General features: G+C 38.7%; 1 long non-coding RNA gene across 1 annotated transcript; it reads right to left on the reverse strand.

The window, feature by feature from the left end:
• Positions 1–22009: 22009 nt before the first annotated feature.
• On the reverse strand, positions 22010–23683 carry LOC131976386 (uncharacterized). Its single transcript, XR_009394791.1, has 3 exons — positions 23493–23683; positions 22228–22377; positions 22010–22046 (listed from the first exon to the last, which is right to left on the reverse strand). It is a non-coding gene; the product is annotated as an uncharacterized LOC131976386 (long non-coding RNA).
• Positions 23684–25335: the final 1652 nt, after the last annotated feature.

Raw genomic sequence — 25335 nt, forward strand, 5'->3', positions numbered from 1 at the left:
AGGTCTTATAAACATGTTGGATAAAGTGCTGCTGACATTATTAAGTAAACAGACCTACATGTCCTGCTCATGTCCAGATAACATACAATAAATCCATACTGTAATCATCCCGACAGGCCTACACACATATTTATCTGTGCTGTGTGAAATAATCATTGCAGACATGCTCACTTTATGCTAATCTCATGCAAGTCCAAAAAAATGTATAGGAGTTTTTATCGAGCAGTACATGTGTGTTATTTGTGCCTTCTGTAATATATATATATATATATATATATATATATATATATATATATATACTGTATATATATATATATATATATATATATATATATATTAAAACTTAAGCTCAGTGTATAAAATGAGCTGCTGTGACCTCTAGGATAATCACAGCATCATGAAACTTTACAACCACAAACTAAAGACCAAGAGCATTCAGAGGATGGACTTAAGTAGGTTTTTGCAGGACTTTTACTTGTAATGGGGTATTTTAAGTGTGTTAATTGTACTTTTACTTCAGTAAGATAAGATTATTTCATGTCTAAACTGTATGTATTTGTGAAACAGAATGACTGCTGTCCTGTTGACCAGCTGCAGTTTATCAGTGATGCTATCAGGCAGCTAATTAGCGTCAAGGCGGTGAGATGTCTCTTCACCTCTGTAACCTCCTTTTATTGTGAAACAGTGACTTTAACGCAGCGAACGCTCATCGTTAACTTCAAATCTGTCTCCATTGTCTCTCTTGTGTTTTCAAGCTGATCTCTTCACAGCTTCTTTCACTCTGTGATTGTTACTGTTGTAAAAGTGAAGTTAAAAAAAGTAACAAATGAGCGAAGACAAGATTCCACTTGAGTACGACGAGTATTTGTCAGAGATAATGTGGCTCATTTGCAGGCTAAAAAATCAAAGTAGCTCACAGTAGGGGTGTGCCATATCGTATTGCTCACGATGATACCGGTATATTTTTTTTATGAGTAAAGAAAAGGCATATCATGATATTGGCAACATTCCTGCTTTTTTACATAGTGGCGTAAGGATTTCCCACTAATTACCTAGACTATGGCAGCCCGCCAGCGTCTCATGTGCTGCACTAATGTCACTATTCAAGCTACTGAAAGTATATCTACACTATTCATAACATAAACACTGAATATACCGAGCCACCCTGCCTACCTGTCTGTCTCAGTCCCATCCCCACATCATCTCTCCGTGTCTCACTGTGTGTAAATTATTATATAAACATGTTAAGAGAGAAGGTCTGCATGAAAAATGTCAGTAAGAGCCACCATGTGTGTGAAATAAATGTGTCAACTGTGGAGGTCAAAGTCTGGTCCCTGAGTACTGACACATATAACAAAACAATATATTTCTGTGCTGGTTCAATAGAAACAGTCCTGAGTCTCAGTCCTGTAGAATCTCCCACGTGTTCATATTAAAGACTTGAGATCGCCGCAGGCTCCATATCTGTGTGGTCACTTCACACTCCCACAATCAGACCTCCGCCGGCTCTGGGGACGTAAAACAAACAGCTTTTGTTTGAGTGGCCTCTGACACTCAAGTGTTTGAGAGATGGTTTTATCTTATGTTGCAATGAGCGGCCACTGAAGGTGCGGTCTATATTATGGTTTTGGATTAAAGATTAAAGCCCAGTAAAGCCTATGAACAGGCCTAATCCTGCTCTTCAGTGCAGCTCAGCAGCCGGCGCCCGCAGGCGCTGATCCACGATCAGCTTACTCCCTGACGTTCATCACAAGCAAAAAAAAATAACCTGTTGCAAAACAGAAGCACTTACCGAAGAATCCACAGAAACAAATATATAACATCATCTGACAAAGGTCTGTGATTCGGCCACACAGTGTTCCCTACCATTATTATTTTTAACCTGTTATCAAGGAGCATATTTTCTCTTTAAAAGTATATTTGTGATTACACAGATGTTCACTGTCTCTTGATAAATACTAAATGTTTACTGGGCGCAAAACCAAAGTTTACAACTAATGTTTTTGAAAAACTACTCCAGACACTCTTTGGTCAACACCACTGGCAGCTTTAAAGTAAAACATTTGAACACCTCTGATAATTAAATTATATGAACTGATTCTGAATGTCCACAGGTCTCTCTCTTAAAATAGATAAAGAAGTTAATGCTTGTAAGGCTCCAATTTTCTGTGGGTCTGTTTCGGAGTAGGAGTCAAATTTTTGGACGTGTGACGAAGTCTTATTTTGGAGCCAAACTAAATCATTTACATGAGGACTTTAAGGACAAATTAAAGATGCCCTGTGGAGTTTTCTTGTCAACAAACAGAGTTGTGTTTACTTTCTCACCAAAAACTGCTGTGCATACCCTCAAGGCTGTATTAAAATGGCATTTTGCCTCCTCATAAGATATTTGCAAAAACGATTTTTGTAATGCTTTGTTTACATCTATGTTCGCAGCCTTGCAGTGTAATTATTCCACGACTCTTAGCATGTTGGCGCCACCAGCTATCAGTGATTTGCATGAGGCCAAAACAAGACAGGGACCCAGTCTCTCAAAATGTTGCTCCATATTTTGCTTGTCGAAAACTCCACGTTATCTTTAAGTCATTTGATGGAAAAAATTATGAAGTAAGCTATTCTTTTTGCCATAGAGAAAGAGCTGGAACGGTCTAAATCAGGGGTAGGCAACCTGCGGCTCCGGAGCCTCATGAGGCTCTTCAGGCCATCTGCAGTAGCTCCCAGAGGCTGTGACCAAAAATATACAAAGTAATAAGTTATTTCTTTAAATTTAAATGTATCATCAGTGTAGGCCCAAATCAATTTGTATTCTTCCATTGTAAAAATGTGTGGTTTATAAACTGCAGTAAAACATTTTCTTTTAACATTTTAGTCAACTAAAATGGGCATCATAGCTTATGAAAGTCTACGGCCCGGCAACTTAACCTTAAATTCTGCCAACTTCAAGTCTAGTTTTGAGTTTTCACCCCAATGACACCATGGATGAAGAGATGTTGATTCTGGAGGTCAAAAATCATACAATTATCTGTGACCCGTCACATCCTTCATATAAAGACAACCATAAAAAGGAAGTGGCTTGGAAAACCATTGCAGGAGTAATGGGAGTGGATGGTAAGTTACTAATATGGTCCAATAATAATAAAGATCTTGTGCGTCCTCGGGACTCCGCTGTCCGCAACAGTGCGGATCACAGACGGATCCGGTGTGTGTTGACCATAGGTGTTGACGGACTGTGGAGATACGCAGCCGTTGCGGATGGACCCGTTTCGGAGTCGTATCGCATCCAGTGGTATCGCATCCAGTGGAAGGTCTGCTGTTGATGGTTGAACTTGCAAATATCTCTCCCCACATACACATGGCAACAACAGAAATCACCTTGAGAAAACAAACAGGAGCCAATTTTATTCCCCTTGATAAAACACCTCCTCACATGAAAAAATGAGAGCATGATTATCCAGTGTAAGCTAAAAAACCAAATACAGTATGGATACAGTTTATGATATAAGCTGAGTAATGAGTTATCTGGCGTCACATAACGATGGCAGCACCATCAACTAACAGGCAGCATAAAGTGTATTTGACTGTATTAAATACAACTAATACATACTATTATTTAGTGAAACCTGTTCTGCATATGTGCAAAAGTGCCATTAAATTACATAAAATATTGTCTGTTAGTTTATGCATCACTTTTTTAATTATATCTGCAGGAGGCTGCACTGTTGACAGTTCAGTTTCGTTTGTCAAAGTCAGCCATGTTTTTTTGTTTAGATTTGGCATTGTGCAGCTGGAACCTTTTCTGTTCGGACGTTAGAAATTTTAACTGGGAAATTCCTAATCCCAGACTTTGACTGGACCACAGCTAAATTATGACCTCTGGTAATAGAGGAGCTCAGCAGCAAACTGTAGATCGCAGGCAGGTTTAGGGGAACAAGGAGACAACCTGACACTCCTCTTCCACATACGACCCCATTTGTCATTAGTTCCTACCCTGAGATACGACCCATAGTAGTGCTACTGCCCTTACTGGTGGTAGAAGATCATCATTTCACTGTTTTAAATACATCATACATGTTGTAAAATGGTTGCTTAGGTTTGGGCGACAAAAAAGTACATGGGTAGTAGTTAAAAAAAGGTTAAATAAATGCATGTAACTACCGGAAGTGAACTTGGTGATGCAAAGCTGGACAGAAGTTAGAAAACGTTTCTAATCTCTTATCAACTCTAGTGAAGTCAGTCCTCCTTTTCTTGGTTTGCTCTGCAGTGCAGGCTATTGTTGCTAATGCTGGAATAGCAACTTTCACTGCAGAATTTTTCTGCCATTGAATCAGGCTTTCATCATCTGAAGGGATGCATATCTGTAATGGCAGAACAGCCAATAGGAGGTCAGTCTCTCCAAAAAATATTCTGTGATTGGCCGAAGTCTTACATCACAGGCCACAAAACAAAGCCAAGAGGAGGTGCAGATGTCATGTTTAACTCAGACCACTGCAATAATAATATGCTGAATGGAAATTATGGGATGTTTGTCCAATGATTAAAAAAAAAGCTTCAAATGTTCAAAATAATTCTTTAATCCTAATTCAAGACACTGTTGATCATTCACTTCCAGCTGCTGTGATTTTAACTTCAGGCTCTTCAGAGAAACATCTGGACAGCTCCTGTTGTTGATTCCTTGATTGAGATGTCAACATGGCTACACAACGATAAGGATGGTTTTATTTTTTTCCTGCTGAATTCCCAGAAGCCACTGCAGGGCTGCGGCTGTGGGGCTTCAGAGCTCACACAGGCGGATCCCAAAACAATTTAACCCCATCTTTATTCAGCCTAACAATACCAGCAGAGAAAACTAATTAGGTACATTTCACCCATTTCCATGTTAATGCTTTGTTTGTTGCCATTGTTTGAGGAGACAATGGGCAGAGATGCTAATGATGGAGACCTCATAACAGTGTCCTAATGGGAGTCCATTCACAGCCGTTAGCCCAGAGGCCGCAGTGCCTCCCCCCTCGTCTCCCCCTCAGGGACAGAGAGAGCAGGCAGGTTAAAACACATGGACACACAGCTTCAGTCTCACACAGGATTTAGCTCCAAAGATCAGATAGGACTGACTGTGCATTTCTGTTTCTTGTATAACTGGATTTTGAACCAACCTGTATATTTGTTTTGATCAGCCCTGTCACCTTCCAAAAATGTTGGAATCGTACGTTTCTGCAAACCACAGAGACGTTGATCTTCAGTGTTTATGCCAGCAAAACATGCAGGCATTGCATGTACCTGGATATGTTTTTTGCAGTTGTGATGTAACAATATAAAGTTTATAGCACCAGAAGTTGGGCGGGTGGGACCGACAAAGCCACGATCTGTGTTTGCATCCTGTGGTTGGAAGTCTTGTTCTGAAGTTGTGGTTCTAATGGGGCAGATAACCAGAAGGATTGTGCATTTTATGATAAAAGCATCAAATTTAGTATGCTTGTAGCCAAAGGCATATAGAAAAAAAATGTATGTGGAGGCATGACAAATTTTCAATATGGCTGCCATTTTTCAAGACGGTGACGACTGTTTTGAGATTAAACTTCACATTAACAATGGATAATAGGTGATAGAAACATACATTTTGGTGCAGTTATAGCCAAATACATGGGGAACATGTAGAGAGATCAAGACTTTTCAACATGGTGGCCATTTTTTAAAATGGCCACCAGTAACAACTGTTTTTAGATGAAATTCCACATTAACAATAGATAATATGTGATAGGAGCATCACATTTGGTACAGTTATAGCCAAAGACATGGGGAACATGTGGAGGGATCAAGACTTTTCAATATGACAAAAATTAGATGTGGAGGCATGACAAATTTTCAATATGGCAGACATTTTTCAAGATGGCCAGCAGTGACAACTGTTTCTAGAAAGATAACATATAGTAGATTTCGCCTTAACAATGGATAATATGTAATATAAACATCAAATTTGGTACATTTATAGCCAAAGACATGGGGAACATGTGGTGGGATCAAGACCATATTGAAAAGTCTTGATACCTCTACATGTTCCCCATTTCTCTGGCTACTCTACCAAATTTCATGTTTGTATCACCTATTATCCATTGTTAATGTGAAATTTAATCTCAAAACAGGCGATCACTGGCTGGCTTTATGGCGGCCATCCTGAAAATGGCCGCCAAATTGAAAATTTGTCATGCCTCCACATCTTTTTTTGTTCTATATGTCTTTGGCTACAAGTGTACCAAATTTGACGCTTCAATCATAAAATGCACAATCCTTATATAATTTCTAGCTAAGCTGCCCCACTATTCTGTCTAATGTTGTTAGAAATTATGCGTGGAACAAACATCTTTTTTAAGCCAACTCTGTTATTTTTACCTAACCCTAAACCAGTAGTTAGATGGCTAACTTTAATCATAGTGTTTTAGTATTTAAGTGTTTTTTAACTCAAAGTGTTTCAGTATCTTAAAGGTTTTTTAAAGCAGAACCCTGTTATTTATACCTAACCTTAGATCAGTGATTTGTTGGCCAACTTTAACTAAAGTATTTCAGCATTTTAAATGTTTTTCTAAGCCAAACCCTGTTCTTTAACCATAGTGTTTTTGATTTAAGCACTTTTTTAATTTTTTTTAATAAAGTGTCTTTATTTGTCTAGTTTTTTAAGCCTAGCTTTGTTATTTTTACCTAACCTTAAACTCATAGTTTTGATCCCTAAGTTTCTTTACTAATGTTTTTCCGGTTTTAATGCCAAAGCTTACACCATTGGTTTTGGTGCCTAACTTTAACTAAAGTGTCAGTGTCAGTATTTAAAAAAATTTTCTAAGGCAAATCCCGTTCTTTTTTAACTAACCTCAAACCAATAGTTTGATGCCTAACTTTAAACATAGTGTTTAAGTATTTAAGCATTTTTTTAAACTCAAGCACTGTTATTTTACCAAACTTTTAAATCAGTGTTTTTTATGCCTAACTTTGACAAAGTGTTTTTATCATTTTAAGCATTCTTTAAGCCTATCTTTGTTATTTTAACCTAACGTTTAACCAGTAATTTTGATCCCTACGTTTCTTTAGTATTTCAAATTTTTGGTTTGCAGAAGCGTACACTGCCAACATTTATTTTGGTGACTGGGTTGGTTAGGAACTTTAGTTCAGCATCAGATTTCGAGACTGTCCTACCGAAAAGAACGAGTGCATCACCGTCCTTTCATCAAATACTAAAACAACAAGCCCTCGAGTGAATGAAGTAATAATTATTCTTGTGAAGTCAGATGACAACATTACTAAGCCACAAACAGTGATGAGTGTACATTTATTTAATACTGTGCTGTGATACTCTGGATTGTGTGTTTGTGCAGAAGTGAACAGTTAAACAGTCATCTGTTTTTATGCAAAACATGCAGAGAGGACGTTATTGGCTGTTATATATCCACTTGAGCATCTCAATCATTACCTTGTTATTCAAAAGTAAAGACATTACTGTATGTACATACTGTATACAAATACCAGGGAGCCAGCATGTCTGGAGTTTTATGTACAAATGCTGTTTGCTTTTGTCATTAAGTTAAAGTTAAAGCTGCAGGTTAGTAGCAGGCTCCCACGGCTAGCTGCGTCTCAGAGCTTCATTTAACCCATTAAGGCCTAAAATGCCTGGAAAAAATGCCTGGAAAACCTATGGGCAATTTTAAAAGTTTTTCTGGAAATTCAACAGAAGATTTTTCAGCCTCTGTAGCAGATAGAAATGAAATTCAAAAAGTATTTGAGAGCTTATACCTGTGGCTTTCATGAGAAGTTGAGTTTATTTGTCCAAACCTTCAATAAATTTTTTAAAAAAATGAACAAACTCAGCAAATGTTACATTTGACTGAATAAAAATCCTATGCATAATACTAATACATGCCCATTAGCAAGATGCAAACATGATATGACCACTGGAAGAAATAGACATAGTTCTCATTAGCCTACTGTAATAAAAATAATAATAATTATCATAATAATAATAATAATAATAATAATAATAATAATAATAATAATAATAATAACACATTTTATATATTGCACTTTTCAGGGTACTCAACAACGAATGAAGTAATATAAGACATAAACAGTCATGATTTCTTATATCATCATCACCATCAATTATTATTATTGTTATTAATATATTATTAATAATATTATTATTATCTCCAGGGCTACATGGTGGTGTAGTGGTTAGCGCTCTCGCCTCACAGCTAGAGGGTCGCTGGTTCGCCTCCCGCCTGCGGTTTTGTGTGGACTTTGCATGTTCTCCCCGTGTCAGCGTGGGTTCTCACTGGGTACTCCGGCTTCCTCCCACAGTCCAAAAACATGCACTTAGGTTTAATTGGTGACTCTAAATTGCCCGTAGGTGTGAATGAGAGTGTGATTGTCTGTCTCTATGTGATAGTCTGTCCAGGATGTACCCCGCCTCTCGCCCAATGTCAGCTGGGATAGGCTCCAGCCCCCCAGCAACTCGAATGCGGATAAGCAGTTAATGGTAATGAATGTCGTATGACAAATATGTCGTCTAAAAACATATTCCTCATCCATAAATGCCGGTCAATTGGTTCTGAGGGTTCAAAGTTCGGATCAGCAATAAAATCATTGGCGCTGTTTTCATCTAGATCGCTTCCGTCACTCACTTCTGAGCTCCTCCGCTATAGTCGTCTTCCGCCATGATTTCAAAGTTCTGGAAATGTCCAATGTTGCATTGCGACCCTCCCGCATGTATTCTGATCATGATTCTGATGCATTTCATTGGCCAAGAGACCCTAAATAGGTGGAAAAAAATACAAATACTACAAAACAACGTATCTGCTTTCCCGGCCTTAATGGTAGAATAACGCAACATCGCTCCCGGTTTTAATGGTAGAAATGCGGTAATGCTTTCCTGGCTTAAATGGGTTAAACAGTGTGTTGGTCATACAAATGTATTGGTCGCATCAAGTACTGAACGCTGAAAGTATATTGAGCAGAAGAGGAATCTTCTTTGGTTGTTCGCTGAATAGAAAGTTTCTGATCTGAATCAAAATTCTGCAATTCTTTATTCTGGATGTTGGAAAAAATAATATGACCTCAATGCCTTTTGGGAAGCTTTCGACCACATTGCATGATCTTAATCAGAAGATTAATCTCATTTGTAAACTGTTGTTTCTCAGGTCAATAATGGATCTTGAAACTCAACTGTTCAGCCAACATGGATGAGAAATCATCAAAAGGATCAGAAAAAAGGGCAATTTAAACATCTACAACATCTGTCTGCCAAGGAGGAATATATGATATGATCGAAAGCTACAACATAACTGCTAAACACACCTTCAGGTAACTTGAAAAAGGTGTATTTTTGTATTGGTTACAAATTCAGGTTTAACTAGTAACTAGTAACTAGTAACACGTCCTCATACCTACACACACAATACATTTACATTTAGTCATTTAGCAGATGCTTTTATCCAAAGCGACTTACAGAAAAAGGGGAACAATCAAGGTATAGTTCGATAAGAGCCATAAGTGCAGCAATAAGTGCTAGTGAGGATTCTTTAAGGAGTAGAGTTGTCATGTGGTGCTAGGAGAGAAGGAAGAGCTGGGTCTTCAGGAGTTTTTTAAAGGTAGAGAGGGACGCCCCTGCTCTGGTAGGAACTGGTAATGCGTTCCACCAACGGAGAACGACAAACGCGAAAGGGTTTGGATTGCCTAGAACAAACAGGTGGCAGAGCCAGTCGCTGTTCATTGGAAGAGTGCAGCGGTCATGACATAGCATATGCCTGTATCAGGGCGTTTAAGTAGGTGACACACAATAGGTTGTTTGCCAATAACACTAAAAATAATATATATATATACACAACAATACAGTGAAACAGTCACAGTTTGAAACGTGGGATAAATAGAACTACTCAGTTAAATTTAGGAAAAGATGGCTTGGGTTAAGGTAAGTATAGGTAATGTGACATAATACATACATAGGTATGTTATGTATACGTAAGTTAAATTCAAGCTTAAGGCGTAAAATCGTCCAGAGCCATCCACTTTAAGTTCCTCGTAACTATGGATGACATCATGGAGACTCTGTTTTTATATTTTATACAGTTTATTTCTCTACAGAGAAGCTGCCCGTCCGGTCCAAATGTTAGAAAGCAGCGTTTCACCTCCTCAGCTCGTCTTTGGGAGTGTTTGTTGATTTTTAGACTGTCAGGCATCGAGGTGTCAGCCTTGTTAAAAAAAGGCAAAGGCTGTGGAGCTAATAAGGTGCTAATCCCAGCTGCTGCGTGCACACACGCACACACGCATGCACACACACACACTCATGCACACACACACACACACACCCTCCTCCCCCCTACAGAGGCTAAACACACAGGGCGAGCTGTAGAGAGACACACACATAACGTGGCTTATCGCTGCTCTCCAGACAGCCACCCCAGATCAGTCAACGCACTGCACGATCGATGCATCTGATAAGGAATTAAGACAGAAAATAAACTGTACGTGTTATCGGGGAACTCGGTACATGCCCTAATTATGATGCGGCGTGTGTGTGAGAGGATGATACGGCGGGACTGGAGTGGTGCGAGGCTGCAGGAGGGCTGGGAGAGACAGGGAGGGAAAAGGGAGGGGGTTCACGTTAAAGCTGAGCAGGGACAGTTTGCATCCTGGTGGCCCTAAAAGGCAAAGAGACGGAGCAAATCATGTGAACTACAATACCCAGAATTCCTTAATGGTGACGCCAGGAAACTACACACCCGAACATTCAAGTTTGACTCGGCAAGTGATGTGATGTTTTCTAACAAAGGAACACAGAGATGAGAAGAAGGAAAGCTGCACTGCTGGGCCGAGTGTAGACACAGTGGTTTTATTCTGAACAGGTCCAAGTCTCAAGTCATTTAAAAGGAAAAGAATCAAGTCACAGAAGATAAGTTCAAGTAAAGTTTCAAATAATTTAAAAACAAGCCCAAGTCAAGTCTCCGAAAGTCCAAGAATTACGTCATCAGCGACACATTTAAGTCAAGTCCAAGTAAAGTCTCAAGTCAGTTCAAGTAAATTCTGGATGAAGTGTGTCCTTTATGTAGGAAAACAATGTCAATGACAAACATAATGAGTCGTTTGAAAGTAAAGATTGAAATTATCTGAAAGGAGCCTAAGTCAAGTCTCAAGTCAGAAGTCCAAATTCCAAGAATAACGTCGCAAAAGGCCCTTTTAAGTCAGGTCTTCAAGTGAAAGCATTTGAGACAAGTCCAAGTCAAGTCTCAAGTCAGTTCAAGTAAATCCTGGATGAAATGTGTCCTTTATGTAGGATAACAATGTCAATGACAAACATTAAAAAAAAAAAGTTTCTGTCACTTCTCATGTTTATTCTTAAACAATCTTAGTGTCATAATACTGATTTGTTTTACGGTTTGTTATTCTAAGTATCCATTTTTATTCTGAACCCATTCCTTTGTTGGTCAGTGTGACGTCCACAGAGCAGTCTGTAAATGCAAAGAACCCTGTTGATGCATCTGAAGGGTTTGTCTTGCAAACAGTATAATTTGTCCAGGTATGTTGCGTCCAGCCACGCAGCCATCACCCACCATGAGGAGAAGGTCAGAGTGAGAAATCGTTCCCATGTCCACGTCCAGCAGTTATCCCTGCAGCGTAGCGGACAGACAGGACGCTCGGCTCCGCCTGACGGTTCGATCGTCAGCTGAGGAGCAGGAGCCCGCCTGTCGGAGCGACCGGACTCCAGCTCCAGGAGAGAAACCGCTTTGATCTTCCTTCAAACTGATTCACGAACACCAACTGATGGGGCGGCACGAAACACCCCGATGCCCAGCCTGTGCGGCCCCCAGGTCCCCGGCTAAAGTATGTGCTTTCATTTAGGGCGGATTCCACAACACGCAGAGGGAGAAGAGGGGGGTAAAGCCTGAAATTCCCTCGACATAACTTTGTACGTCTTGCTGGTTTCCTGCCTTGGTTTTGTATGAAATAAATTCTTTTTTGGGGGAAAAATGTTCACATTCCTATGCAGTAATTCTACCACGTGACACTGCCCTCTTTTCTCACTCCCTGGCTGTATTTATTACTTTATCACCAACATCCATCTGTTAAAATAAAGAGCCACAACTTAATTATTGAAGGTTTCACTCTGTATCACACTTGTTATCCTCATGATCATAATTGGAACAAGGGTTGTGAAACATAACAATGGAAGATGATAGAGGTGGGGGCAAAAAAGCATAGTATCGCAATATTTTGTGTGGCAATATTATATCGGTTCATGGCTGCAAAGTATCGATATTTAGCGCAGACAGGGCGTCAGTATTTTCCCAGTTTTCCCCGTTCATTTTTTCCTTTTTTTGGAGGCCGCAGCCTGCTCACTTTTATGGGTGTATTGGACATTCTGGTATCATATGAAACTAGAAAATGTAAGGAATCTATAGGCTCCATATGTGTCAGAATATCGTGTCTGGAAGCATATACGCTGATTTACACCTAGAAGATGATATCGTCTGCATGAGTCATCCAAAATTAGCAAATCATACAGGCATAAAACCCCTTACAGGAGCAGTTTTCACCATTACAAATGTCTTATTAACTGTGACAGGAAATAGTGCGTTCCATAGACTTTTTTTAAAAACTGCGTTTGCAAAAGGTTGAATTTGTTGTGTGAAATTGTGAATTGATTAACTTTTACTTTGGATATGTTCAAAGCTTCAGTTGCTCAAACTTAATTAGGACATGAGAAAACAAAAAACCTGGTTATTCATCTCTTGTTAAAGGGAGATTTTTGCGCTCATACTATTAACAGTAAGTCATAGTGCAGTCTATAATTTATGAATAAAACACAAATCTTGCAGTAGTCTTGCATGAAATCCATTGAGGATGAAGAATGTTTTGTTCATTTATCGTTCTGCTTGATTTACAAAAAACTATATCATAACTGGTATTCAAATACAATTGAGTTTATTGTAATCGTACCATACATTTCTGCTCAAGACAGAACAATAGTGTTTCTCAAGAATCAACGTCACGCCCCTAAACACCACCAATTACATCTGTTGGCAACAATGATAAACACCTGCAGTTTCCACACACAAAAAAACTACAAAAATGGGCCACAGATCCACTAAAAAAGTCTGAACCTTTAAGAAAAAGTTAACTTCAATTGACAATTCAGATTTCAGTTTAATCATACTTGAATTTATACTAAAATTAAAGAAGGATTCGGTAAGTTGATGAACTGTAAGTAATGACACATGAGTATTATGTTGACTTTAACACGTTTGACTGATGGGTTCGGAAGCCAATCAGTGAACTACATCAATGAGTGTAAAGAGTCAAGTTAGCCAATGAGAGAGCGCGGACAGAGCAGTTCTGTCCAATGGAAAATCTAAACCTGTCTGCTGGAGCGCTCAACAGTTCTTGAGACATTAAAGGAGGATTTTGCCATATATTTGTGAAAAATGAGTCTTTCTACTTTTAAAGAGTGAAAACTCCAAGCTGTCAAGTTGCAAACTACGAGCCTTTTATAGCCACATTTCAAGTGTTGATACTCAATAAATAGATTCTGGGTGGAGTATCACTTTAAGAAAAGAAATTGCTTGACTGCCTTTGGAGAGTGCAGGAGGATAATAGGGTCCTGGGTGTGTTTGTTTGTGCCCTCGACCTGATCGGCATGTGATGAGCGGGGAGGTCTGCAGGCCTAATTGGCCTCTTTAAATGGAAAAATGTCCAGCGAGCATGACGCGTCGATGAGCTGCGAGCTCCCCGCCAGCCCCACCAGCTCTTTTTTTATCATCACTTTATGGAAGCAAACCTCTCCAATTAGCAGCAGAGCAGCCATGGAAATAATAATGACCATAAATTGGATGGTCATTGGATGGATTTAAAAAGTTCAAGTCAAAGTATGTGATGTACTTTAAAAAGTAATTTACATCTCTGGAGCTCTGCACTTTGTTGCATAATGATAACGTGAAAGTCTGAGAGTTTATACAATATGGATGGAAAGACAGATGAAAGATGTGGAATTTATAAAGATCACGCCGAAGAAAATGCTGTTTGTCAAAGTAGAAGAACATTCAGGTGAAGCATCTGTACAATAAATAGGAATATATTAAATAGATGTTCTTATAAAATTCAGTTACAATTTCATTGATCAGACACTTTTATCCAAAACAATCTGAGACCTCATATAACACACGCAAGAATAGTAAGAAGACAACAACATGGTGTAGTTTGAGTCCGATAGTACGTATAGGTGAAAACATTTCCATTTCCTGTTGTCCTCGGGTCAAATTTGACTTGTTTTCAAATGTTTTTATATCAGAAATAGGGATTTCTTTCATATAATTGCCTCATAAACAACAAGGATGGTTCCTTACCATGCTTTTTGCAAAGAAAGTTAATAATCTATTTTTATTTGAATTTTTTGAATGATTATTCTAAAATATATCATTTGTGGTCTTCCCGGGTCAAAGTTACAGGTGTGTAAACCTGATTTCATCACAGCTTTTTCCTGAATGGAGAGCAGAGCTTCCAGAACACACACAAACACACACACTTGCAGAGGCATGGACATACACACGCAAACCAGAAACTGAGACCGACCTCAGTGGGAGCTCAAAATTTCTGCTTATTTATCTTCTCAAAAAAATCAGGTAGAATTTCATGGAAATTACATATATTGACAAGAGATTTTAAAAAGAAACATAAAACGTGGGTAATGATGTTGGCCAAGTTAGGTATCATTTGGGTGACAATTTAAACTTTAAAAAACAGTCTAACCAGATCAGGGTCAGTTTTGTCCTAGGTAGAGAAGATCTGGGTCTTTAGTCTCTCCTGGCCCAGATGGTGGAGCAGTTGCCCAGTGATCAGAAGGTCGGTGGTTCTAGTCTACGTCGAAATGTGAACCCAACCCAAAACTGCTCCAGATGCTGCGCCACTGGTGTACGGTGGCGCCTAAGACTTTTACTTGTAACAGAGTATTTCTAGACCGTGGTATTATTTACTTTTACTTCAGCACAAGATCTGAATACTGAGCCTTTGATTGGAAATGAGCTAAACTCCAGGAGGTTTTAAGTCTGCAGGTTTTACATATTTTGAAGGAAGCAGGAATAAAGCAATACGAGAATGAAAATGTTCCTGTTCTTTGAGGAGAAAGAAATAATCCCAGTGAAGGCGTCAGAAAAGCACTTTGTGGCGTTTAAAGCAGAGCGAGGCCTGCAGGTGTCAATCTGTTTTGAAGCTGCTCGTCCAGAAAGACAAAAATGTGGCTCTTTAAAGGAGCAGACTGAAGGGGAGTCGCTGACACTTCAAAGGAGTCTCTGAGCCGTTCGCCTCCCTCCGACAGCGAGGTCACTGTCAACTCTGACGAGTCACCGCTCTGCCATTAGGTTCAGAGGAGGGGGAGGAGGGTTTCCTCTGTCTGCTGGTGTGTGGGAGTGTTGGGAGGCGGTGGAGGGGTGCTGGGGCTGTCGTCGGTGAAAATCAAACAGAGCCCAATTAAACTGATTCTAACATGCCAGTGATCACGAGGAGGAGGCTCACCTGGACTCTCCTCTGTTCGAGGACATGCCTCTGCCTCCAGGACTCCGGGGATGCTAATTGCCCCGGCCAGAAAGCCTCGGGAATCTGCCGCTTCAATGTGCTAACGGCCTGTTGAGGACAGATTTCCATTGGAGTGACAGCTCACAAAATAATTCTGAATTTATGTCACTGTTTACCATCAAAGAGGAGGAAGTACAAAGCATTAGACTTTAATCTACTGACACATTTATCCAGAGCGGTCTACAACAAGTAAAGGAACCCCATGGAGTGTTCTTGTTGTGTTTTTGTTCAAGGTTTCCATGTGTGTTGAATGCATTTCCTTCCTCAAAAAACATTTGCAAAACTGATATTTGGAATATGTTAAAGCTTCCATATTTTTTAGACATGCTGTCTGGTGGAATAACAGGAAGTTGTCAGCAGGAATGTTACAGAGGTCATACAGAGAAGAGTCAAAAGACAAAAAACAGAAAAGTTAAACAATGTATCGAAGTAGAGGAAATAGTCGTCAGAATGAAAATAATCCTGTGAGTTGCAGCCCTACGTCATAGTCATGTCATGAAAAGGTTCTTATGATTCACTAGGAAAAGTTTTGCAGCACACTTCGTATGATATTCTACAAAATGTGACGAGTGCTGTTTCACCCTATATCACAATCGCTGTTTTAAACTCATTAATGCTGTGAGAACGTTTGGTTTACGCACCAAAACCGCTTCCTTAAGGTTAGAAGAAACAGTGGTTAGGGTTAAAAAAAATTCTACTTTCAGACATAACTTCCAACAGCAGGAATGGAATGCTGGTCTCACCCGATGGCGACCTACATGGCTTTTAATATTACATTGCTTCATCACCAGTCCTTATTTCAAGCATTACTTCTCGTTTAAATACAAGTCATACAAACTGTTGTGAGGACAGCCTCCAGCCTCACTCATTGGTTTGTGGACTTGAAGCCGAGACCTTGGTATTTTGGTCATTGCTATAATAGTTTGTTTTTAAGCCAGAATAGGGTGGAGGTAATTTAGCTTGGTAAGCCACATGCAAAAAGGGACAGCTGAGTCCTGATAGTGTCTTTTACTACAACCCAAACAAGACAAATGTTTTATTAACTCTGAAGAAGCAAAAACACACATTGAAATGATCGACCTGTCAATCACAAAGCAGCCTCGTCCTAAATCATACCCTGCTTTATCAACTATTTTACTCTAAATGGGACCATAATTTACTAAATGAACATCATGCTGTACTGAAGAAGAGCTGAAACTAACAATTGAGACCATAAACTCAGTATGAAAATGTTCACTGAGGTCAGAAATCCAGTCAGAAGTAGACTCTTTTTCTTATAGACTTTTATACAATCTGACTTCTTTTTGCAAAAAGCTTTGCTTAAAAGCCTCGGCTTCCCTTGTGAGGTCCAGAACTTGGCCGATACACACTTCTGAGCGGCACAAACAGTTCAAAATGAGGTTATAAAGTTTCTAAAAAGTTGTTTATTAGTCATTTATTTTTGTGCAATTCATGTGTCAGAGAACTCAAAACATCTATGAAAAGAACTGAGCATGATCAGTGAAAAGAGGTTCGCCTACAAACTTTATCATGGGAAAACCCAAAGGAAGAAGACAAAGGTTAAAAAAATATTTTTTTAAATTTCTGATATCAATAAAACCTGTGTGCTACCAGCACTATGAGGAGCAGAGCTCTGACAGTAGATGGAACAGTCAATAATGAATGAAACGTCTGAAGCTTCTTCATTCCTTCAAACAGAAACACAAATAAAAGTCATCATTTGCTCCAAACGTCAGTCCCCTAATTATCAATTTTCTGCGAGCAGGGGGCCTTGACATCACACAGGAGTCTATCTCTGGTGTCGTTATAGATTATGGAGCCCACCTACGGGGAGTGGCTGCCAAACAGTACAAAACAATTAACGCTACTGCGCCGCTATCAAAGACTTGCAGAGAAAACAGCCAGGCACGCATGGCTGGAGCGAGAGCTCGGCGGAGAGAGAAATGAGTGTAGTCACATCAAAAAGCGGCGGAGCAGGAGTCTGATTTAGTACAAAAGGATGCAATTAGCATGGCACGTTAGGAGCACATGGCGGGGCGAGTCCCTCACTGCGCCGGTGGGACACACAACACCCGAGTCCTCCCAATGCTCCACGTATTGACACTTTATTTACAAAAACATAAGGCATCAGGGGCCAGTTCAACTGAGTCCAGCTTTCTCTCAGCTACATGTCTTCCTTGACTTCTGGTTCTGGACTCCACAGAGCTGCTTATCAACCGGCTCAGTTAACTCTGGTTCCAACAACACGCTAATTACAGGTGGCATCGTACGGAGGACAGAAGCTGCAAATATCAAGAAACAAGTGCATTTAAAAATGAGTAAATAAATATGAAAATAATTAAAGTGAAGCTGCCAAAATCAAAAAATGAATACATTTAACAATTATTTTAAAAATTAAATACAAAATGATTGCAAAAATAAGCATGAATACAAAAATAATAAAAAATTAATAAATTGAAGGAAACGCTAGATAGAAAAGTAAATAAATAGTGGAATTAATACAAAGTTAATAAAGAAAGAAAATGTATTCTGTCCAAACAATAAATATCAATTTATGACACAATTGATTAATTTCTAAATACCAGCCTCATTTTTTAATATATTTTCTGTAATTTAATGGCATATTAATGTATGTATTATCATTCATTTTTCATTTTAGCAGCCTCCATCTTCCACAGATGACATCATCAGAGCTGGAAATTTTACTTTATATGAAATGAGATATCGACTGGGGAAATAATTATATTATTGTTGTGATAGCGCTGGCAAAAAAGTAAAATTTTAATTGAGTGCAATGCATACAACATAATAATATCACTATAAAAGAATATGAAATACTAGAAATAATTTCCAAATATTACCATGAAGACATAAATAACATTTTGAATTAAGATACAAGTTATTAATAGGCCACTCAGGATTGTTACAAACTGGACTTATCATATGATATCTGGACAAAACCAAGATAACTGTGTCCGACCTCGATATCTCCTCTTGTGTTTCCTGCAGGTTCAAACTGCTTTTACAGACTATTATAGGACCTGGACGCAGGGACTAAACATGTTTTCACAGAGAACAGAAAAAAAACATAATTTATAATTTGTGCTTTTATTTATTGAGATTCATATATATATCTCATAGTCATGTGTGAGTATTCTTAAAAATGAAAAGTTTATTGCTCTTGGAAAGCGTCTGCTTGCATTATAATCCTATTATATTATCATTATATAAGCGGCATAAATTGATCTTAAAATTCCAATAATATTGTTTATTGCAATAATTTCTGAACAGAAATATTAGCCTAACAGCCTAAAAATCCTAAAAGTCTGCTATGTTAGGTTAAATTTTGGCAAGGGAAACTGGCATGGCTACTTTAAAAAGTGGTCCCATGACCTCTCAACTCTTCAGATATCTGAATAATAGTGGTAGAGGTGTGAATCAGCATATCGGACCCACGATACGATTTTATCCCGGTACTTGAGTCATCATATGATATTATTGCGATTTTAAGCATTTTGCGATATGGTTGAGTATTGCAATACAATATATTGCGATTTTACTGTTTAACTGCATTTTGTGTCCACAAAATTAAATTCAGTCAAGAATTGTTTTGTCAAATAACAGAAAATTCTCAGTGTATTCATCTCACTTCACTCTTTTTATTTCTCCACAATGAGAGTCAAACCCACAGACAGACCAACAAAGTATTCAGTCAAACTGAACTGATATCAAACATGTATGGACAACAACAACTGCAGCATTTTATCAAACTTTCACAAACAACAAGCTTCACTCCTCTCAATTTTTTGAATGAAACATAAAAAAAGCCGAACTCTGCAGGTTATTGCAACCTTGCAAAATGATTTCGACATGGAGCCTATAGATTCCTTAGATCTTCTAGTTTCATATGATACCAGTATCTCCAATATATTCCTAAAATTGAGCCCGCTACAGCCTCCGGAAAAAAACGGTGAAAATACTGACGGCCCGCCGGAAGGCTAAATATGGATACTTGGCGACTATAAATCGATATAATATTGCCAAGCAAAATATCTGTGCTGTAACGATTTTTTTCCCTACCTCTAAAAAGTGGGTACTATACCCACGAGTCTCCTCTTTTTTTCAGATTTTACATACATACAGTAGGAGTACACTGTTCTCTGAGATTACAGGGACTCTTCACTGCATCACCTCTGTAACAAACATCAGTAACAAACCTTCTCTCTGGTATTTTAACACCAGAGTAACATCACTGTAAGGTGTTACGTCAGATTAGACATCTCAGTCCCTGGGGGCAGACATGCTTTTAATATTTATAATAAAACAGTACAGTCCTGCAGGCAAGTTCAGTCTAAAGAATAAGTAGAGTAATGACTCATAATAAAGGGTCATTTGCTCTTCGGCGTGGATAGAACACCAAAGACATCACGTGTTTCTTTGAAGCCTCATCAAGGGGCTGCTTACAGAACTATCAGCTGCTCCGACAACGTCACCATCTAATCTGGTTATGACAAACATCTACGAAAGCTTTTAATACATTTTCCTGATTATATGATACGTTTCATAAAGTACAAATTTAAATGCAGGACTTTCACTTGTAATAGAACTTTTATGTGTGTTATTAGTACTTTCTGAATAAAACAATGATCAACATCTTTTGACTGTCTCACTGTAGTGCAGCAGCACTATTTGAGCTTCCTCGATGAAATAAGGGTTAAAGCAGCAGCTGTGGTCACAGATACACATTAAGCTGACGACTGACGCCCCCTGTTGGTCGTCCTCACACATGTTTTGAACTGTGGATGTGATGACCTGATGGGAAATCCTCCTGCTTTGCCCAAAAATGGTGCAAAGAAGCTTTGAGTCATGAATCACAGACACTGAAATCTGAGAGGCGAGAGGTGAGGCTGTTTAAACATCAACAGTGAAACATTTACAGTGCTGATGCCTTTCTCTACCTGACAGGAAGTGGATGCAAACGGCTCCTTCAGTGGAAAACAAAAAAAGAAAATGAGGGTTGTGTAAATCCACAGGGAGTGTGACCGCAGGGCAGAGGGGGCACAATCCCCCCCTGCAGGGAAATAAAACCGTGAAGCATGTTATTTGGTGGATGATGGCAGCAATTGAAGAAATGCAGGGTTTGGACATATCATGAAGGGTTTTGGTGAAAATGCCAAAGGTGTGAAAAACATCTAAATGGCCTTGGACTAAACAGAGAAAACTGTAAGTCCACTGTACGCCTTCGATCGCTCTCATATTACTCCAACATACTATAATCTGAAAATCAAACACACGCTCTCATTCTGAGGCCGATGATGATGATATTGCATCATGTGCCGGCGTGCGGGAGAGAGATGACCTCATCATCGTAGTGTTTATGGATCACTGGGCCGCTGGCATTGATTTCTGTTATTGAATTATGGGAAATTCATTCTTTTTATTGAAGGAGTGGCTTCCAAATCCAATAAGACAGTCAGCAGTCCTTGGTCAGAAAGCCCTCACCATTCAGAAGCAGTAGCAATGTCACTCTCCTCCAATATGTTGGTCAAAACACATGGAGGAGGTGTAAAAGGAGGAGATTTGTTTCTAAAAAAAATAAAACAAAAAAACAGAGATGAGAAGCTATTTTTTGTGAGGTATCACGATTGATTGGTCACAAACTCTCTCAGGGTTATATCTGAACTCAACCAGCATCTAAGCTTATCTCAAATAAATGGTGTTCACACTGACATATATTAAACTTCCAACATGTTCTCACTCCCAAGATACAGCAGCTTGGTCAGTGGCTCTGTGCTTTAACCATTGTAAAATAAAGCAGCATTATTGTATTTAAAACCACAAATCTATATTTTCCCACAAAGAAACAACCCGTCTTTCATCAAAAGCCTTTTGTATATCTGGGTTTTCCCTCTTAAAGTTCAGAAAAACTGAAGGGAAAAAATTACTTGAACCACTTTGGCATTTAGGTTAGGCATAGGTTTACAGATATGCTACAGAATACTAAGCATTTTTCCAACCTTCAAGGTGTGTACACAACAACAATAAATAAGATAGAAAAATCTAGGAAACGCCATCAAATGTCGGGCTCATTTTTTACCCTTAAGACAAGACATCACAAGGGTTAAAGATGGAGTTAGCTTAGCACAAGTCAGTTTCTGCTCATTACATGCATACACAGTGTTTTTCAAAATAAACTTCAGTGATCACAGGAAACGACTTGGTTAACATAAAAATCTCAATTAAATTTTTGGTCACACTGTTGGAACACAAACTGCAGTCTCTTGGGTTAAAGTCATGGTTGTTTGCCACAGCCATCCATCCTGATTTTTTCTTCATTTTGTCACTCTTTACAGTCATACATCCACAATTTTAACATCTATGAATATTTGCCTTTCTGTCGAGGGAATCAGCACGATGCTAACTACCAGGCCAGTCTCCAAAAATACCTGCAACACATTTGTCGATTGTATTTTGTATTTTTAATCTTGATCCGCGAAGTAGACATTGTATAAAATGAAAGTAAAAGTACCTAAAAACTGCATAAAAGTACAGAGCTGAAGTAAATGTAATGAGTTATTTTCCACCGCTGCATGTACATAAAAAATAAATTGTTTCTGTACAACTCACAAGCTATTGAAGTTTTCATGTTATATCCTGCTGGTGAAGATTATTGCAGCTGGAGACTTTTCAGCGTGGTGTGGTTAGTAGGGTGTAGTCTAATCTTTTAAGAAGGTTCACACCAGCTACTGTGTGGCTTCAGAGTCTACAAAAGACCAGCTGGTGAAGGAAGCAGAACATCTCACAGTTTAAAAGCCATATTTTCTCAGGAGATGGTGGGGACCAAACCAGAGCGAAAAGAGCTATTATTGTTGACAGCCCTGAATCTAATGTGATGTTGATTATTGCTGCAGGATCGGTATATATTTTCTAACATGCAGACCAGAATGAAAAATGTGGAGGCACCAAAATCTTAGGCACCCCGCACTCCTTCCAAAAACCGCCATCAAGTGTAACATTTCTAAAGGTCTTTAGTGTGCTATCTCAGATTTACATTGACAGGAGACAGCCTGGGATCACAACCTGAAGGACAATATAAACACCTGTAGATAACTTCTGTCATACAGGATTTACACCACACGATTGCAATGCATCCTGGGCCAGTGGCAACAATATCAAGTTGGCAAACAATGTTTAGAACAAGCACATATTGCCCCACCTCCCCCAATACAGGATTATGATAGAATAACTTCACTACACACATGCACCGTGATTAATTCATACCCCTCTGTGTAAGTGGATCTATAGCAAATCATAACATACACTAATCTCTATGTAACCTGTACATCCTATCATACAGAATTGACATCATAAGATACAGCCCAAAGTTTCCCAAAAAACAACCAATGTCAACTACTTCTTATTGTATAAATGAAACACCTTGAAGGCGGTTTCGTTTTAGGAATTTTAGGAATCATGCTTCTTCTTTCTAATGTGGTACCCTTCCCTTTATATTTCATTATTATTTATCAATTTTTATTTTATTTATCACTTATAATTTATATTTGAGTTTGTATTTAATTATTTCCATAATGTTTTGCTTCTTTATTATAATTCAGGTATCTATCATTGTATTATTCTGGTGTTGTTTAACTTAGATATGCCACACTTTCGTTGTAAACATGTAGTTTCATTTAAATAAACATTTGATCGCAAAAATTATATATTTATGCAACAGAGTCATATTTGGCATTACACAAATTAGGACGTTTGTAAACCGTTTTGACACAGTCTCGCGAGACTTTGGGTAAACTCAATTGCTGAGTAATGGCTCACAAATGAGAAAAGAACTAGCCAGCTAGCACTGTCCCGCTGCTATAAAAACACTGTCCTACCTTATGTGACTGTCTTCTTTTTGCCCTTTTCTTTTCGAAAAAAAACTGCTCCAGAGCATCAATAAAGTCCACCACCGGCTGTATTGCCAGTATTGATAAAGTTGTTGACCCTTTCTTGTTCTGTTTTAATCCTGTCCGAGTTAGAAAATAACCTCTCGGCAGTTTGTTGTCACCGGCAAAAGTTCCGACTACCGCTATCCAAAATGTCACGGTCACCTGACCTCCCGTTGCCATCGTGGTAGACACGCCCGGCAACCAATCAGAATACAGTTTTTATTTTAAAATAAAGGAACGCTGCGCTCATTGGTTACTTTTTCAACACACACGGTTTATTTGATGTGATCAGAGATACTGGTTATAACGAAGATGTTGCAGTGCAAGCTTCGCCAATTAAATGTTATATAGTGTTCTCTTCCTGTCTCACAGGTGGGCGTGGTCAACTCTCCCGCCACTATTTTGGAAGCATTTGAACCATTTATTTATATACAGTCTATGATTTGAACATCAAAAACGATTTATTTATATTTTATTTTGCTTACATTACATGTTTTCATAACTAACAGCATCACGAACATTAGTTAGCATGGACCAAAGATTCTGGATATAAGAAGGCGCCAATGCAATTAAAATGCCAGTGCTGTGTTTTTGTCTACTTTTTTTTAAAGTAGGACATACAAAAAAAAACAGCAGAGATCCTTTTAAAAGCACAAATATTTTCATTTTTATTGTAATTTATTTTATTTATTTGCACTTACATATACAAAAAAAAATACAGTAAATGCAAATTAAGGGTCATAAGTGTCATAAATAATAGGCTTTTACAACAGACACCCGCTCAACTTTGGGACAAACTTACCACCAACAATGAAATGTTTTTATAAAGAATGCATTATTATACATACATCAATATGTGCTTCACTTAGTTAAAACATGGATTATTATAGCATGAGTCCTTACTACAGTTGATAGTTGAGGTGTGTGTATAGCCGTAATGTATTATGAGCGCCATCAGTCAAAATCTATTTAATAGAACATCAAGAGCATCCATAAGATACTTGAACTAAAAAATCCCTAAGACTGTTGATATTGTTACAGCTTGGCTCTTACACTGAACCAAAACAGTGGGAGACACAGTTACGAAAGGATAAAATGACGTTTATTAACAAAACTAACAATAGAACTGGCTGCTCCACCTGCCCATTTAATGGCCACTCGCTGAAAACAAAGTGGTTACGTTTCATTAAAACCTGCAGTTTTATTAAGACTACGCAGCTAATCCAATTCCTCTAAGGTTAGAGTGTAAATCTATCATATTCACTATTGTAAAGGTTTCAGGTTCGTTGATTTGAAGCCCAATAGTAACAACCGGAGAAATAAATCTGGTCTCAAGGCAGCAAGCCTTTTATGTAGGTCACAGGTCAAGTTATGCAGCGTTGGACGCAGACTGACATTGATCTTGCAGGATCCCAGTCAGAATGAGTCCCGATTTCTGTAATAATTCACATTTTATCTTCTTTGGGCCGCCCCGTACAGATTGGAGTTACACACAACCGAGTACAAGCCAGTTACCAATGACGTGGACAGGCCAACAGCTGTCCAAGTCTCGTTCGATGATTGTGATACACAATGTGTGTGTGTGTGTGTGTGTGTGTGTGTTGTCCTGCAGGCATGTATCTACTACAAAGCTTAAACAAGATAAAATACAGCTTGTAGCCACAAACTGTGCTCTCACAGGCCTGTGGGAAAGAAGAAAAGCTACAGTGGAGCAAAACACATTGGCTATCTGAGCTATTGGCCTCATTATAATTTCCTAATTATAACACGTTTCATTAAAAGGCTGCAG

Source organism: Centropristis striata, chromosome 1, assembly GCF_030273125.1.
Source record: "Centropristis striata isolate RG_2023a ecotype Rhode Island chromosome 1, C.striata_1.0, whole genome shotgun sequence".
In the NCBI taxonomy this organism is placed as follows: domain Eukaryota; kingdom Metazoa; phylum Chordata; class Actinopteri; order Perciformes; family Serranidae; genus Centropristis; species Centropristis striata.